The sequence below is a fragment of the Hakea prostrata genome, chromosome 10, assembly GCF_041222555.1.
Source record: "Hakea prostrata isolate BN-2017 chromosome 10, UWA_Hpros_2, whole genome shotgun sequence".
Lineage (NCBI taxonomy): Eukaryota > Viridiplantae > Streptophyta > Magnoliopsida > Proteales > Proteaceae > Hakea > Hakea prostrata.
Window position 1 is genome coordinate 45605329 of NC_142609.1, and position 16329 is coordinate 45621657.

Genomic DNA, 16329 nt, shown 5'->3' on the forward strand with positions numbered 1-16329 from the left:
GAAAAGGAGCTAAAATGTATATTCCCCACCTTGCAAAGGGAATTGGGCTCAAAATGGACACTAATGGTACTGCCGGAGTCCTCTACACATGTTTAGTGCTTTCTTCTACCAACGTAAATTTGGCTGCTCTCCTTTTGATAGTGCGAGCATGCTCTTTATCTTCTAGCAAATGATCATCCCTGAGGTAAGAAATCAGAAGACTCATCCAGGATGGTTCCTTTTCATCTGTATCCATCCGTTTCGATTCTTCAATGCTTGATTCACTAAGAACTTCCTAATAAACTGAAGCCTCAATATCCATGAATCCAACAGAGGCCAACTTAGCCAATATATAAGCTTTTGCATTATTTTCCATGGGGATTCAAGTGATAGCAAAGTTCAAGAAATGAATCCTCAATTGGTTGACTTTAATCAAGTATTTTGACATTCTTTCTCCTTTTGCTTCATAAGTTCCCTTAACCAAATTCACTATAAGCTGGGGAAGCCATTTGGGCTCTGTAAAACCAGGCCAGTTCCATTTCCTACTGCATTATTGGCTCCATCCACAAAAAGTAACCTGGTTTCCAGGAGTGTATCAGACTCTTCGTACGTGGTCCATCTAGTGAAGAATTCTACTACAAAATCAGCTAGGGCTTGGCTCTTAATGGCCATCTTTGTTTTAAAATCCACTTGATGTTCACTCATCTATATTGCCCAAGCTATCATTCTCTACGCCAAAATTGGACGGTTTTAGATCTTTTTACATTAGTTAAAACACTTACTGGATGGGCTTGAAAATATGGTTTGAGTTTCCTAATGACATGATTACTAAAACTTCCATGTTGCGCCCAATCTGCTTACAAAAGATCTTGTTCACAGCCTGCTGATACGTGGCTCCAGTGTTCTTAAAACCAAATGCAAGACCGTATAATAATAGCTATCCTCTGCTAGTCATGAAGGCTATGTGAACCTCATCTTCAGGATTCATCAGAATCTGGTTGTATTTAGAATATGCATCTATGAAACTTAATATTTCATGCCCTGTCATCGCATCGATCAACAAGTCAATATTAGGGACAGGATAACTAGGACATGCTTTATTGAGATTTGTATAATCAGTGCGCATCCTCCACTTCCCATTTTGTTTTTTCACCATCATTACATTCGCTAGCCATGTGTAACATTTGGTAGGTTGAATAAAACCAGATTTTTCAAGCTTATCAACTTCTGTTTGGATAGCTTGATGCTTTTTAATGGCGAAGTTCCATTCTCTCAGTATTACTGGTGTTGCTCATTTGTTAATCCACAAACCATGCATAATAACACTTCAATCAATCATTGGCATGTCCTCAGCTGACCAAGCAAAGGAAGATAGGTGAAAGAATGGCGTGAGGTTTGCTTTTGTTTTCTCTTTTTATTCTCAATCAGACCGAGGTAGGGGGCGGGGGGCGGGGGGGGCGCGGGCCCGCCCCCCCCCCCCCCCCCCCCCCCCCCCGGGGGCCTCCCCCCCCCCCCCCCCCCCTCCCCTCCCCTGTCGGCCGCCCCGCCCCTTGTGGGGGTGGGGGTTGGTTGGGGGGGAATGGGTGATAGTGGTTTTTAGATTATTGTGGTAGAAAACAAGCTTTAAACAATCAAAATAGCAGTTGAACTTGAACAAAGAAAAGAGAGAAGAAGAAGAAGAGAAGAGAGATGAAGAACCAGTAGAAAAGACCTGTGATTCTTAGCTAAAGAGTCTAGAATCACAGAGCACATTTATTTATAGCTTCTAATGAATCTAATACAACTTGAGAGACAAGTAATTGTCCTCTAGAAGAAGGAAACAAAATAGTACAGCTTTAATAACTTCCTAACTCCTAAATAGAAAGTTCTGAAAATAGAAACTACCACCAAATTAGAAACTATGCTTTCTAAAAAACTCCCAAAACTTATGTAGCAAGATTCCCATATTAGAAATAGAAAATATAATCAAAACAACAGCAAAATACTGTTCACATGAACAGTAAAAACATTGTTCACGTGAACAGTAAAATTCCTATTTATGTATACTTCAACACTCCCCCTCAAGCTGAAGCATACAAATCTCCCATGCCCAGCTTGCAACAGATAAACTGAAAACCTGGTATGAACAGAGCTTTGGTGAACAAATCAGCTAGTTGGTCAGTTGAACTCACAAAAGGAGTTGTTATAAGCTTCTTCTTCACTGCATCACGCACAAAATGACAATCTACCTCTATATGCTTCGTTCTCTCATGGAACATTGGATTGCTAGCAATGTAAGTGGCTGCCTGATTATCACAAAACATTTTCATAGGGGCAGAAACTGGAAATCCTATTTCCTCAAACAATGAATGAAGCCACATGAATTCAGCAGCGGTGTGGGCCATAGCCCTATACTTAGCTTCAACAGTAGATCGAGCAATGGTGGACTGTTTCTTACTCTTCCAAGTCACAAGATTTCCACCAAGAAAAGTAATATAACCTGTGGTTGACCGGCGATCAATGCCGGATCCAGCCCAATCTGCATTAGAAAAGGCAACCAAGTCCATACTTCGATTTGGTCGATAGATGAGCCCTTTTCCAGGCGCACTCTTGAAGTACCGAAGCACTCTCATCGTTGCATCCCAATGAGCCTTCTTAGGAGACTGCATAAACTGACTCAACACACCAATAGAATAAGAAATATCAGGACGAGTAACAGTAAGATAAATAAGTTTCCCAAGAAGACTCCTGTAACGATGGACATCATCTAACAACTCACCATCATCACGTCTTAACTTCAACTGAGGATCCATGGGAATGTCGCTAGGTTTAGAAACAAGCATTCCAGTCTCAGTCAAAAGATCTAGCACATACTTTCTTTGTGAGAAACTTACTCCTTTTTTACTGCGGATCACTTCAATCCCCAAGAAATATTGTAGATCACCTAAATCTTTGGTTTGGAAAGATTTTTGTAACTGTGCCTTAACTGTATGAATTGCATCAACATGATTGCCTGAAAGGACAATATCATCAACATAAATTGCCATAATGACAACACAATCACCTTGCCGTCTAACAAACATAGAGTGATCAGAATAACACTGTACAAAACCAAAAGACTCCACAGTCTTGCTAAATTTCTCAAACCAAGCCCGTGGAGACTGTTTGAGTCCATAAATCGCATTATGAAGCCTGCAAACATGAACACTGTCCTCCCCCTGAGCAACATATCCTGGAGGTTGCTCCATGTAAACTTCTTCATGAAGATCACCATATAAGAATGCATTTTTTATGTCAAGCTGAAAAAGAGTCCAATCATAATTCACAGCCAAAGATATCAAGACACGGACATAATTAAGTCTTGCCACAGGAGAAAAAGTCTCAAAATAATCTACACCATATGTTTGTGTATAGCCCTTAGCCACCAAGCGGGCCTTAAGCCTTTCAACCGTACCATCAGAATGGTACTTAATTGTATACACCCACCGACAACGGACCACATCTTTCCCAGGAGGTAAGTTGACTAAAGACCATGTATGACGAGAATGTAAAGCATCCATTTCCACATCCATAGCGGCTTTCCAGCCAGGAATTTTAAGAGCTTCGGTATGATGGGTTGGAATATGAACGGCAGACATAGACAAAGCAAGGCAACGAAAGCTAGGAGGGAGATGAGAGGTAGAAACAAAATTGGAAACAGGATAAACAATGTTAGAGTGTAAAGTGCAAGTACGAGTACCTTTCCTTAAAGCAATTGGTAAGTCATCTGAAGGCAGAGTGGGATCTCCACTAGAAGAATCCGCAAGTGGAGAGGATGAAGAAGGAACATTTGTAGGGCCAGCTTCAGGCTCCACTAAAGGAGAGCCGCTAATATAGTTATGAGGAACTCTACTATCCACAGTATGGTCTGGCAACTTATGTCTTCGCTGATAAACCTGTAGAGGAACATTGCTAGTGGAAGGAACTAAAGAGGGAATAGGAGGAGTATCATCCAAAACATTTTCAACAGACACAAATTGACTTAGATAATAAGGAGTGTCTTCAAAAAAGGTCACATCCGCACTTATAAATTTTTTGCGAAGAACCGGATCATAACAACGAAAACCTTTTTGAGTGCGTGAGTACCCAAGAAAAATACACTTAATAGAACGGGGGGAAAGTTTATCCAAAGGATGTGGTATGTGAACAAAACACACACAACCAAAAATTTTGGGTGGAACTGAAAACGGTTCTCTATTGGGAAAAACAATTGAAAAAGGAGATTTTTCAGAAAGCAAAGGCATAGGCATGCGGTTAATTAAATGACTAGCAGTCAAAATTGCATCACACCAGTAACTCTTTGGAACATTCATCTGAATCAAAATAGCGCGTGCAACCTCCAAGAGGTGACGATTTTTGTGTTCAGCCACTCCATTTTGTTGGGGAGTGAATGAACAACTGGTTTGATGAATCATTCTAAGAGAATCACACAAGTTATATATATCATGTTGCACATATTCTAAAGCATTATCAGACCGAAAAATTTTAATAGGAAGAGAAAATTGAGTCCGAATTTCATGAATAAAGCTTTTAAATGTAGTTAAGAACTCTGTCCGATCCTTTAAAAGATACAAACATGTAAGACGGGAGAAATTGTCCACAAAAGTAACAAAATATCGAAAACCATGCCTATTACTAATTCTATAAGGGCCCCAAATATCGGAATGAACAAGAGAAAATAAGGACTCACTACGAGTGATAGAGCGTGGAGGATAGGTGGCACGATGATGCTTCCCTAACTCACACGCTTCACAATTTAATCTAGACACTGATTTAAAAGAAGGAAATAAAATTTTTAATCTAGGTAAAGACAGATGGCCTAAACGACAGTGCCACTGGAGAGCATCTACACAATCCTCAGAAAGAGCCGCAATAGGGGTAGCATAGTCCAGATAGTAGAGTCCGTTCCTTTCACACCCTCCACCAATCGTCTTCCTCGTGTGAAGGTCCTGGAAAACACAATAAGTGGGAGTAAAAGTCACAGAGCAGTTTAGTGCTTTAGTTAATTGACTAACAGATAATAAGTTAAAAGGAAAGTTAGCAACATGGAGTACGGATGATAAAGTAAGAGAAGGTGTAGGAGAAACACTTCCAGAGCCTAGAATAGGTGTGGAAGTCCCATTAGCTATGACAACAGAATTTTTAGTGGTAGATTTAGAAAAAGAGCTAAAAAGTGATGACTTACCAGTCATATGGGAAGAGGCCCCTGAATCGATGATCCAAGGGGTGGGAGTAGAAGTGAGAAGTGTTGTGTTACCTGCAAGAGAAAGTGTGGCAGCAGAAGTACTAGTGGATGTGGAAGCGCCAGTTTCAATATTTTGCAATCGGCGAAGGATTTGGCTTACATCATCTCTTAGAGTCTTAGACAAGTCCCCTGAAGAAGATCCAGAACCACTATCGTTGTTTGCTACGATGTCGAGTACCACCATCAGAAACGGCATGATTGGCAAGGTGCTTGGCCCACTCTGGTTTTCCATGTTTGGCCCAACAAGCTTCCACTAAGTGCCCTGTTTTACCGCAATGAGTACAAAGTCGAGATGTCTTATCAGACAGTTGAACACCACGACCTCCAAAAGACCTACTAACTCCCCCTGAACCATGACAATGTCCACTTCGATAAGAGGTAGTGAAGGGTGAATTTTCTCCTTTAGAACTTTTGTTTGGAGAACTCCCTTCAGGCAAGGCAATACATTGAAGTCTAGAATATGCTTCACTAAGATTAGGGATATGCTCACCAACAAGAAGATGTCCTTTGACAGATTTCAGTTCAGGGTTCAATCCTGCAAGAAACTTAGACACAAAAAATTCATTCCGTTGGGCCTTTAGCTTCTCTATATCAGTGGTGAGAGGTTGAAAGACATTCAACTCCTCCATCATGCCTTTAAAGGAGTTGTAATAATCCTGCAGAGACTTGTCAGCTTGCTGAAATTGAAATAGCTTTTTATAAATACTAAAAATCCGAGTCATATTTTTAGCTTGGGAATAAGTCTCTTGCAAATCATCCCAAATTTCCTTTGCAGTCATATGGAACATAACATTCGCTGCAATATCTGGTGCCATACTATTCCACATCCGGATTTTGATGATTGCATCATCTTGGATCCAACTAAAATAGGATTTGTCAGTCTTAGCAGGAGGTTCATCCTCAATGAACTTAAGCTTACCTTTTGCAAGTATGTACACCCGAACCGCTTGTGACCACAAGTAATTAGAACTACGTTTGAGCTTGATAGATGTAATTTGAACGTTTACATGATCTCCTTGAGATCCTTTTGATTCAGCCGTACTCATGATTGAGTCACGTGTAAGTGAAGACATTAAACTGAGGTAGATAGCAATCAAATCAGTTTTCCAAAACTTGAAGTAGAATGAGCAGAAATTTTTTTTTTTGCAACCTTAGGACAAAATAGGAGAAAAAAAGAGAGAGAGAGGTAACAAAGGTATCCAAGTTCTGGAACGTGTAAGAGTAAGGTAATAGGTAAAGAAGATCAGTTCACATGAATATCTGATCTAATAGTCCATAATATACAGCATTAGGTGGCTGCACACCAAGGGAACAGAAAAAAAAGAATTTCAGAAGAGAATATTGAGAACAACACTATTTTGATTCAAAAAAGCTTTGATGCCATGTTAGAAAACAAGCTTTAAACAATCAAAATAGCAGTTGAACTTGAACAGAGAAAAGAGAGAAGAAGAAGAAGAGAAGAGAGATGAAGAACCAGTAGAAAAGACCTGTGATTCTTAGCTAAAGAGTCTAGAATCACATAGCACTTTTATTTATAGCTTCTAATGAATCTAATACAACTTGAGAGACAAGTAATTGTCCTCTAGAAGAAGGAAACAAAATATTACAGTTTTAGTAACTTCCTAACTCCTAAATAGAAAGTTTTGAAAATAGAAACTACCACCAAAATAGAAACTATGCTTTCTAAAAAAACTCCCAAAACTTACGTAGCAAGATTCCCACATTAGAAATAGAAAATATAATCAAAACAATACGTATATTCCCCTTTTCCCCCCCCCTCCGCCCCCCCCCCCCCCCCCCGCGCCGGCCCCCCCCCCCGCCCCGCCCCCCCCCCGCCGTGTGGCGTTGCCCGCCCCCCAGGGGCCGCCTGGGGGCGCGCCCCCCCGCGCCGGCCGCCCCCCCCCCCGGCCCCCCCCCCCCCCCGGCCCCCCCCCCCCCCCGCACAGACAAGATCCGTGGGGGCCTATAATCCTATATCTACCAACACCCAATAGATCATGTGGTTAGCCAACATGACTCTGATGACTATGGCATTATCATTAGTGTGAACATCCACAAGCTCCTTTCCAGAAAAAAGCAATTGGTTCAGAATACAAGTGCTTCTTTTAGCTTGTCGGAGAGATTCAAGACTGGGTCTCCCAAAATCGTGTTAATCCTAGGAAGATCCCCATCCCTCAAATGGCTGGAGCTTTCCCTCAAGACTTGTCCCGTTCTCTGGGAGGAGTTCTTTGCGTCTCCTTGAAGGTGATTTTTCTCCTCTACAGCCAGCCTTAACGAACTGATTTATGGGTCTCCAGTAATTAGTTTTTTTATCTTTATCGTAAACATATGACAATCATTAGTATGGTGCCATTTGTCCTTAAGATAAAGACAATATTTTGACATATCGGCCCTGTTCTCTGACCTGTCATATAGCTTTCCAGATTTCTTCAACAAACCAGAGACTCGAATTTGCATCAAAATGGCAGATCGCGACCGATTTTGTTTCGCCATTCTTCACAAGAACTTTGCTTAAAGGATTTATCCCTATCCTTATTATCATTTCGATTGCTTCGAAGACTTCCATAGTTGCCGTCTAGTATCCCACATTTAAGAGTTCAACTAGAGTTTTGGGTTTTCTTTCCACTATAGATGTCTCCAACTTTTCGTTGGTGATTGCTCTTAAATCTTAAATCAGAATCGAGATGTTGTAAAAGCAAGTTATAAAATCTAGAATTAACTCAGAACGTCCTTGCTTTAACGCCAACAAGTTGTCCTCCGTCATATCTTTTTTTATTCCACTCTTGAAGCGAGCAACAAAAGCATAACCCAACTCCGTGAAATTGTTAATAGAGTGTCTTGGTAGACAAGAGTACTAAGTCGTTGTTGGACCTTTTAGGGAGGTAAGGAAGTATCTGCACTTTGTAGCATTTTCTCCTCCACACATCGCCATGATGGAATTGAAATTACTAATATGCGCCATTGGATCAGTTGTTCCATCATACACAATGAAGATTGGTGTGCGAAAACCCATATGCCATGGAACTACCATGATAAACAAATGGATCTTGATTGAGAACTAATTATATCTCATCATGAACCTTTTTATCCAACTGGTAAAGATGATCATTCATATCTTTGATATGCTGGTAGAGGCTTTCGTCCCATGTTGCTAGAGGGGCTTTAGATACTCCTTTTGCCGGCATGGAGGCACTTGATTCAGCAGAACATTGCCTGAGAGCCATTCAGACTTTGGGTAGTTGATGACCATTAGTTATAGCTCCAGGAAATGAGTGTCTATCGTCTTGAGCTTCCAGTTTGTCAAAAACAAAACGGTGACCTCCTTCATGATGGTTTTTCCTACGATCGTCAACTCTGTTCCTGGTGGAATTAGTGGGGAGCAAAGCCACTCCATCTCCTTGGGCACCGTCATGCTGATCGACATAAGAGGGGACCACTATTTCAAGCAGAACAATGGTTGGGCCTTTCAGAATCTGATTCCATTGATTCACCATCGTCTAAAATAAGCTTATCATATCCATCATCCTCCTTTGAAGAGCTTGTGCTTGAGCCGGATCATATGCAGGGGTTGATTCGCTCCTTGCAAGAGAAGTCCAATATTAAACGCAGTTCCATGTTCAATGAGCTGCATCACACGTGTTGGCCAGTTAGAGGCAACTTTTGAGGTACCTTCTTTTCAGGTGCTCACCTTCTTCTTCCCACGTGGACATCCTTAAGAATTCGAATTGTTGTTATCTTAATTATTTCCTGCCATCTTCACTTAACAACGTAAAACACAAGGGAGAAAACGACAATGTCATTCCCACAGATGGCGCAAAATATTGCTCCAAAATCTGTTAGTTTTTGGTTTGGTTAAAAGATGACTCGACCAGATACCTGCGGACAAGAAAAGCAATGAAAGCAGGCCACCTTTGTGGACTGGAAGCCACCTCCAATGGTAACGTCAGATCTTTGGATAACACAAATCCTCGTGGAGAGGAGTTAATGCACCAAAAGTTGTTCTCTTATAGATAAATTCCTTGACCATCGGATCTCTTCAATTGGGAAGAAGGGCTAGGATTCAATGTGGCATCAATCTTACTGGGGAAGCTAAAGCCCTAATCTTGTTGGAGAAGCTTAGGGCTTAATACACCTTCCCCTAGATTTGTCTGTAATCCTGACTTACGTGGGTATTAGATGTGATGTATTCCCTTTTGAACTCCAGACAAACTGTAAGGAAACAATGCCCAAGAAGATTAGGATGATTTGGTGTTCTCTTGATAAGCATAATGCATAAGAATAGAGCATTAAATGTCAAATTTAATGCTCTGACATGCGTGCAGATAGAGATAGGTTGTTTCCCATCAACTTACCACTTTCGCCGAGAAGTAACATCTCAAATATTCATTGAACGCCTATTCTGGTATGTCGCAACTTCCACATGGCAACCCCTGAGGGTAGTCCTAAAGACGAATCTTTTCCCCGGAAGTGCGCTTCGAAATGTAATTAATTGGATCTTTCATCCTAGTAAATACTAGATGTTTGAAGCCGAATGGTTCATACCGGTAGGTGGTCTAGACCAGAGTTGTTTTAACAATGTAAAACTGACAACAGATGTGGTGTACAACAAAAAAATGTAATGTCAAATCAAATTCAACATATGTAATCAACTTCTAGCATAAATACAACATACATCCAAAACTTAAAATGATAACCTCATGTCACCTTTTTTGTCATCATCAATTCATCTTCATTTCAAAATATGTAAACTCACAAGAGATGTAGTGTCAAATGACAACAAAAAACTGCCATACGAAATCAAACAAAACAGATTTAAAATGAACTAAATACTTACAGAAGGCTTACTATTACTAGCACGAGGAGTTCAGAAAGCCAACTTAATCACAGAGTAAAATATTGCCCCCTGGAATGAGTTGATGTCATATTGTATGACAACCTGAACTCACAAAAATTTGAAATCGTGATAAAAGGCATATTCTATTATTATAGCAACCAACTAGAAACAAAAATTTTCCCAAATAAGAAAATATTAAGATACTGAAAGCAAGAAGAGAAGAAACTGAAAATAAACATTCTAAATAGTGTGAGAACAAAGGAAACAAAGCCAAAAATAGGACATTTCCTACCTCCATAAGAAAAAAGGTACCCAATGCAGAAGGCTCTCACAACTGCAGGGTTCAGGGATGCTAAAGCTGATATGTACACACCCTTAACCCTGATTTGTGGAGAAGATCTTTCCCGACTTGAACCCAAGGTCCCAATGGAGCAGTCTTATCATTGCACCAAGTTAGTCTTAACCCCTATTTTGTGACAAGATTCAAACCTTAGTTTCAAGACCAGTTTTGGTTTAACTTGAAAATGAGATATGGCATGTTTTGACCGAAACTCAGTCAAAACCTAATTGTTTCCAAGCCGACTCACCCAGAAAATTTTTGCCCATGATTTTTCCTATGCTGCTAATTTTTGACATTTTAAACCCATCTATAAATTAGTTTAAAAACGAAAACTGAACATAAGCAACTGAAAGCTTGAAACAATCAAACATACACTGTATTTTTAACTATGATATGTGTGAAATTTCAGAGCACCAGAGATGAAAGCGCTTGAGAAGAAGAAGACAGTTGTCAGATTGTCAAGGATTAGTAACTCTCAGCCCCCCAAAAGCATTCTCCATTCCGAAAAAGCTCCTCAGCCTTAATTTTAACACTCCCAGCTTGTCACAGAGTACAGCTCACTCTCTCAGCCCCCAAAGATTCTGGAAACAAATCAGCTAGTCGTTCTCCAGATCAAACATGACAAGTGGAGATTAATCTCTGTTGCAGCTTCCCATGAACAAAATGGCAGTCAACTTCAACATACTCGTGAAAGACAGGATTTGATGCTATATGAATAGCAGCCTGATTGCCATACTGCAAAGACATGAAGACTCATGACTGAAACCAAGCTCACTCAAAAATTGCCTAATCCACATACATTCGCAAGTAACAAGTGCAATGCTCGATACTCTGACTGATGGGGACATCACATGTCCACCCATTATTCATTATTATCAGAAGCAGAGATGATGGAACATTTCAGCTTGGTTGGGTGAGCCGTGTAGAGATATATTCAAGAGAGGCTTATCTGAACCCATGGGACCGTGGTCTATACCACTTCATCTTCTTTTTTGGAGGGGGGGGGCGCTACACAAGTATTTATATCTTGGGGTTATTTAAGATTGTTTATTGTGCGGCAGTTGGGTAGTTTCTTTTCATATTTTGGGAGTTATAAGATTTTATTCAGTTGAGGATATCTCAGGGAAGTCCTTTTTCTTGATTCCTTTTATTTCATTGGGTTTATTTTAGGAAACCTTTTTCCTTTATTTACTAACCACCAGCAAGATTGAAGGCATAAAAAATGGGGAAAGAAAAATCGCAACAAGCAGTGTCTCTCTCATGGCGGAAAGCCCTCTCTCCCACTCAAAGGTAAATTTCTTCACACCCCTCCCCCTTTTTTAGGTTCTATTGGTTCTGAAAGTTCCTTTACTCCCTCCTCTATCTAGTCATACTCTTTTCTCTCCACCGAAAAACCTTGTTTTCTTCCCCAACAATTTTACTTTTCCTGCCCAATATGTCACAGCAGCCCAGCATTCTGTCATTAATTTCCTCGTCTTCATCTTCTCTGTTCTGCCTTTTCTTCTCCTCCTTGAACGGAAGACTCTTCCTCCTTGTCTTCTTCTCTTTTCCCTCTCCTTCCTTCCATAGGGCTGCCTTTCTTTCTTCTGTTTTTTTCCTTCCTGCAGTCAGACAGTTATTGATTTCAATTCCTGCTGCACTTGCTGTTCTTCTCTAATTACTGTTGTTTCTTCCGTTCTTTATTTCCCGCTGCATCATAGTACTGCAGTTCTGCTTCTACCATATTACCCATAGTTCCAGCAACATCTATCATGCTGTTTGCAGCCCTACTTCTACTGATATTGCTGCCTTTCCATACTTGTTGCTGGTTATAGCATTTCAGATTAGTTCCATTGGTGTTTGGTTAGATGTTAGTCTAGGTTTATTACTAGGATTACACATTGTTTATACGCCCTGTCTAATTATGTGGAATAATAGAGTAAATCTGATTTACTCTTCCCAAAGCCTTCGGATTTTATTTATGTTTGTTATTTATATAATTCACTGCTGAATTTACATTCCGTATTGTTCTGCACTGCATTGATCAACCACATTTCGTTTCTTACTCTCCTAGGATGCAACATTTCCTCTAAATGGGGTACGGTAACATGTGGTAGATCTCCTATCAATTGGTGAACCAGCCCAATCTGCATTATAAAATCCCTAGGAGCTCTCTTAAGATACCACAACATGTGCATAACCGTAACCTGATGAGTTGTCCAAGGAAAGATAAAAAAATACCTCAGAACCAAAAAGTCCATTTCCCAACCAGCCTTTGATACTTCACTAAAATATCAAGAGCTTCTCCATCTTCAGGCATGTCAGCAAACCTTGCTAATATGAGTAGCCATCTCATTTCAAATAGTATTAGTAATCCTCATAAAATTTATGTTCCTTGCTTCATTAGTAAATGATTCCAAGCAATCTCCTATCAAGCTCCAGCCCTTATCCTTGGGTACGTAATCTCACCCTTTGTAAGAGTTTGTGGAGTGAGGAACACATCCAGGACGACTAGGCTATAAGGTGCAGTTAGACTGTCCCTTGGCATTGCCATGTACTTCTAACGTAACAACTGATAACTCTATGAAATAGAGTTAAGATTGATAACTTTTATACTTGAGATGGCTTGATTTAGGAGTATTTCGTCTTTGTTTTAGTGATAGTATTCATTAGGTGTTGTCTTATTTAGTCTTAACATGTTGCATTTTGTTTAGTTCATTATTGTCACCATTACATGAACTTCCCTTCTTTTTATGGATGAATTTGACTGTTTCTCTTTCTCTTGAAAATGTAGGTGAAGATTCATAATAGAAGAACCTGTCCTCTAACTTTGTTGTAGAGTTGTTGCTGCATTGCTACAACAACGGAGCAGAATATTCTCAGATCCAATTCAAATGGAATTGACCAGAAAGGGCTAACTTAAGTGGACAAAATTCTTGTAAATACATGATGGTTCTCAGCCCTTGATCTCAGGAGGAAAAGTTCTAATCTTATGGCCAGAATCTAACCTAATGAATGAAGACATTTATGGAAGAAAGAGAAGAGAGCCAAAAGGAGGAATGAACCACATTCGACTAAGGTGGGGAATAGAGACTCGGCTGAGAGGAGGGAAGATAGAACCAATGCTGGAGCTCTTGTGGAAGCAAGGAGCTGCTGGAGTTGCTGATTTGCTGGAGAAGAAAGCTGGAGCTCGTGTGGAAGCATTGAAGCCTTAGTTTCTTCTTGTTTTTATAACTCTATCTTCTTACTTTCTAGTCTCATGTCAACTATACTTGGTTTTATGCATTTGAATTCTGTTATGGGCTAAATCTTAGCTGTGTTGGGATGATAGTAGTACCTAAACCTGAATTTTGATATGTAACTAATCATGTGTTCTTTAGTTTTATTGCAATCCACTTTATTGTTAATGAATTCAGCATGTTATATTGACTAATTTCAGTTCTTGAATGATCTTTCTTGAATGAATGTTATGATTTCATTAATTGGAAAATTAATGAAGTCTAGGTGTTTGTTGAATTGTGTGAGTTAGCATCATCTTTAATTAGGTTGTGTTAATTAGTAGGTTGGGTAGGAATACCCAATTACCTCACATTACCATTAATTGGATTGGGTTTAAATTGCATTCTTAATTCAATTCTTCATAGGAATATGCAGATGTTGATTTAGGATGCTAGCTTGTAGTATTGCTTTAGTATTTGTGTTATAAAATTCAGGGGAAGGGAAACTTGATTCCTAACACACTTGTCACTCATTAAGTTTCTTCCATTGCTTAATCTACATTTTAGTTCCTTAGTTTTCTTTACCTGTCATTTGGTTATTTAGTTAGTCAATCACCAATCAACCTTGTTAATTTCATTTAAATCAATTTTACTTTTACATTGAAATTTAAGGATATAATTCTCCGTGGGATCGATACTTTACTTATCATTTATTACTTGATTGCGATACGTATACTTGCGTAATATCTTGAGATACAAGCAACAACAACATGTTACAACTTCTAGTTATGAGCTTCTATAATATCCACCTCTGAGGTTATTTAAATACTCCTTTCTTTTCAAAGTAAGCATTAATGACTACCAAATCAAAAGCAACTGCAATGTCCAAACAGAGATACCTTACTCTTTCCTCTTCCCAAAACCATATCTTCTATCTACGATTTCAAAGCCTCTCAAATGATTCCCCCTACGTTAATCTTTTTGCTTGGGCAAATTTTGTGCACTAGTCCATCACAAAAAACATAAGGCTCTCATCCACTATTCATTGAGGTACATATGCACCAATAATATTTAGGATCTCTTTCTACAATACCAGTTTGATGGATATAATCTGACCACAAAATCTTTTAACAGCCACCACAACATTATTTCGATCATTTATCCCCTAATATGCCCATTTCACTTCGTTTAAATTTGCACCAAATACAGTAGGAAAAACTCAGCTGCCTCTTCCTTTATACCTTACGGTCTACAATAGAGCACACCTGTGTCCAAAACCACAAATGTATGATACAGATTATGCCAAGAGTTGACCACCTTAGAGAAATAATTATTCGCATCTCAAACTATTAACTTCTACTCCCTAGAAATAACTTAAGAAAATTTTCCTCCTCGGGTAGTGCTACCCACACTTTCACCTTTGCTTCTGTTAATGCATCACATCACAAGTCTCAACACAAGCTAGATGGCTATAATCCTCCTGCGAAATCTTTTAATATCCACCACAGCTTTCCTTCAATATTTATCAATTGTTAATGCCCATTCCACATCAATTTGAATTCGCCCTGATTACGGTAGAAAAAACTTGACTAGCACCTCCTTGATACCTTGTGGGCTTCAAAAGATCACACTTTTATGTCCTTAATCTCCAAGGTGTGATTCGATTATGCCTATGGTTCACCGCGGAATTCTAAAACTGTTAGTACCGTTTCCAGCATGTAACTACTACTCCAAAAATGTCTCCTTCAGGATTTTTTTCTGCCATATAGTGTTGCCACACATTCGGCTTTACTTCTCTTAATCCATCAGTGTATCGTCCAAAAGGAAACTACTAAGAAGTTGTAACATAGTCCCCACCTGTTGTTCAGCAACCCTTAATACGAGATGACCATTTGCAAAGTCTTATTTTTTCCAGAAACTAAGCTCATAGTCCCATCCACAAGCCTCTAAAGAGGAATGACATTTTCCTTTTGAATTCACCTTTTGCATTGTTGGCAACCTTAATATAAAAGTAGTCATCTCATTCCACACCGTATTAGTGGTCGCCCTAAACTTTATCCTATATAGTGTGGTCAGGCTATCCCCTGGCATAACCATCTACTTCTTACATAACAATCTGTTACAACTTCTAGTTAGGAAGCAATATTTGGCTCATATCTTTTCAACATAAGCATTAATGACAACTTCATCAAAAGCAACAGCAATGTCTAAATAGAAATCCCTTACACTTTCCTCTTTCCAAAACTGTATCCTCTATCTACGCTTTCTTAACCTCGTTGACCACTCCAGGTATGCCAATTTGCATAATCCCTGCGATAATCATTTCTCCTTAACAATTTTACTGCCCCTGTCCATCCATCTATTACATAAAACATAATGCATTCATCATATCCAAGTTGAGGTGCACATGAACTAATAATGTTTCTGATCTCTTTCTCCAACACAAGCTTGATGGATATAATCTAATAGCTAAATCGTTTCAAGTACACCAACATTGTCTTTATCTTGATCAACTGATATGCCAATCCAATTTATTTAAATTCAGACCAAGTAAAGGTAGAAAAAAACTCAATGAGCACCTCCTTCATACCTAGCAGTCTTTAATAGATCATGCCTCTATTTCCATAAGCACTAAGGCTGCGTTTGTTTGCTGGAATAAAGGTGGGGTGGGAAAATTCTAGAAAAGAGCAAACTTTTCCTACTTTTCCTTTAAATC

The 16329-nt window shown here is 39.4% G+C and overlaps 1 long non-coding RNA gene across 1 annotated transcript in view; it reads right to left on the reverse strand.

Annotated features, from left to right (window-relative positions):
* Positions 1 to 9164: 9164 nt before the first annotated feature.
* The window catches only part of LOC149003400 (uncharacterized), a 55492-nt gene continuing 48327 nt past the window's right edge, over positions 9165 to 16329 (reverse strand). The window contains exon 4 of the long non-coding RNA XR_016170107.1: positions 9165 to 10178. This is a non-coding gene — a long non-coding RNA (uncharacterized LOC149003400). The remainder of the gene's footprint in view (positions 10179 to 16329) is intronic.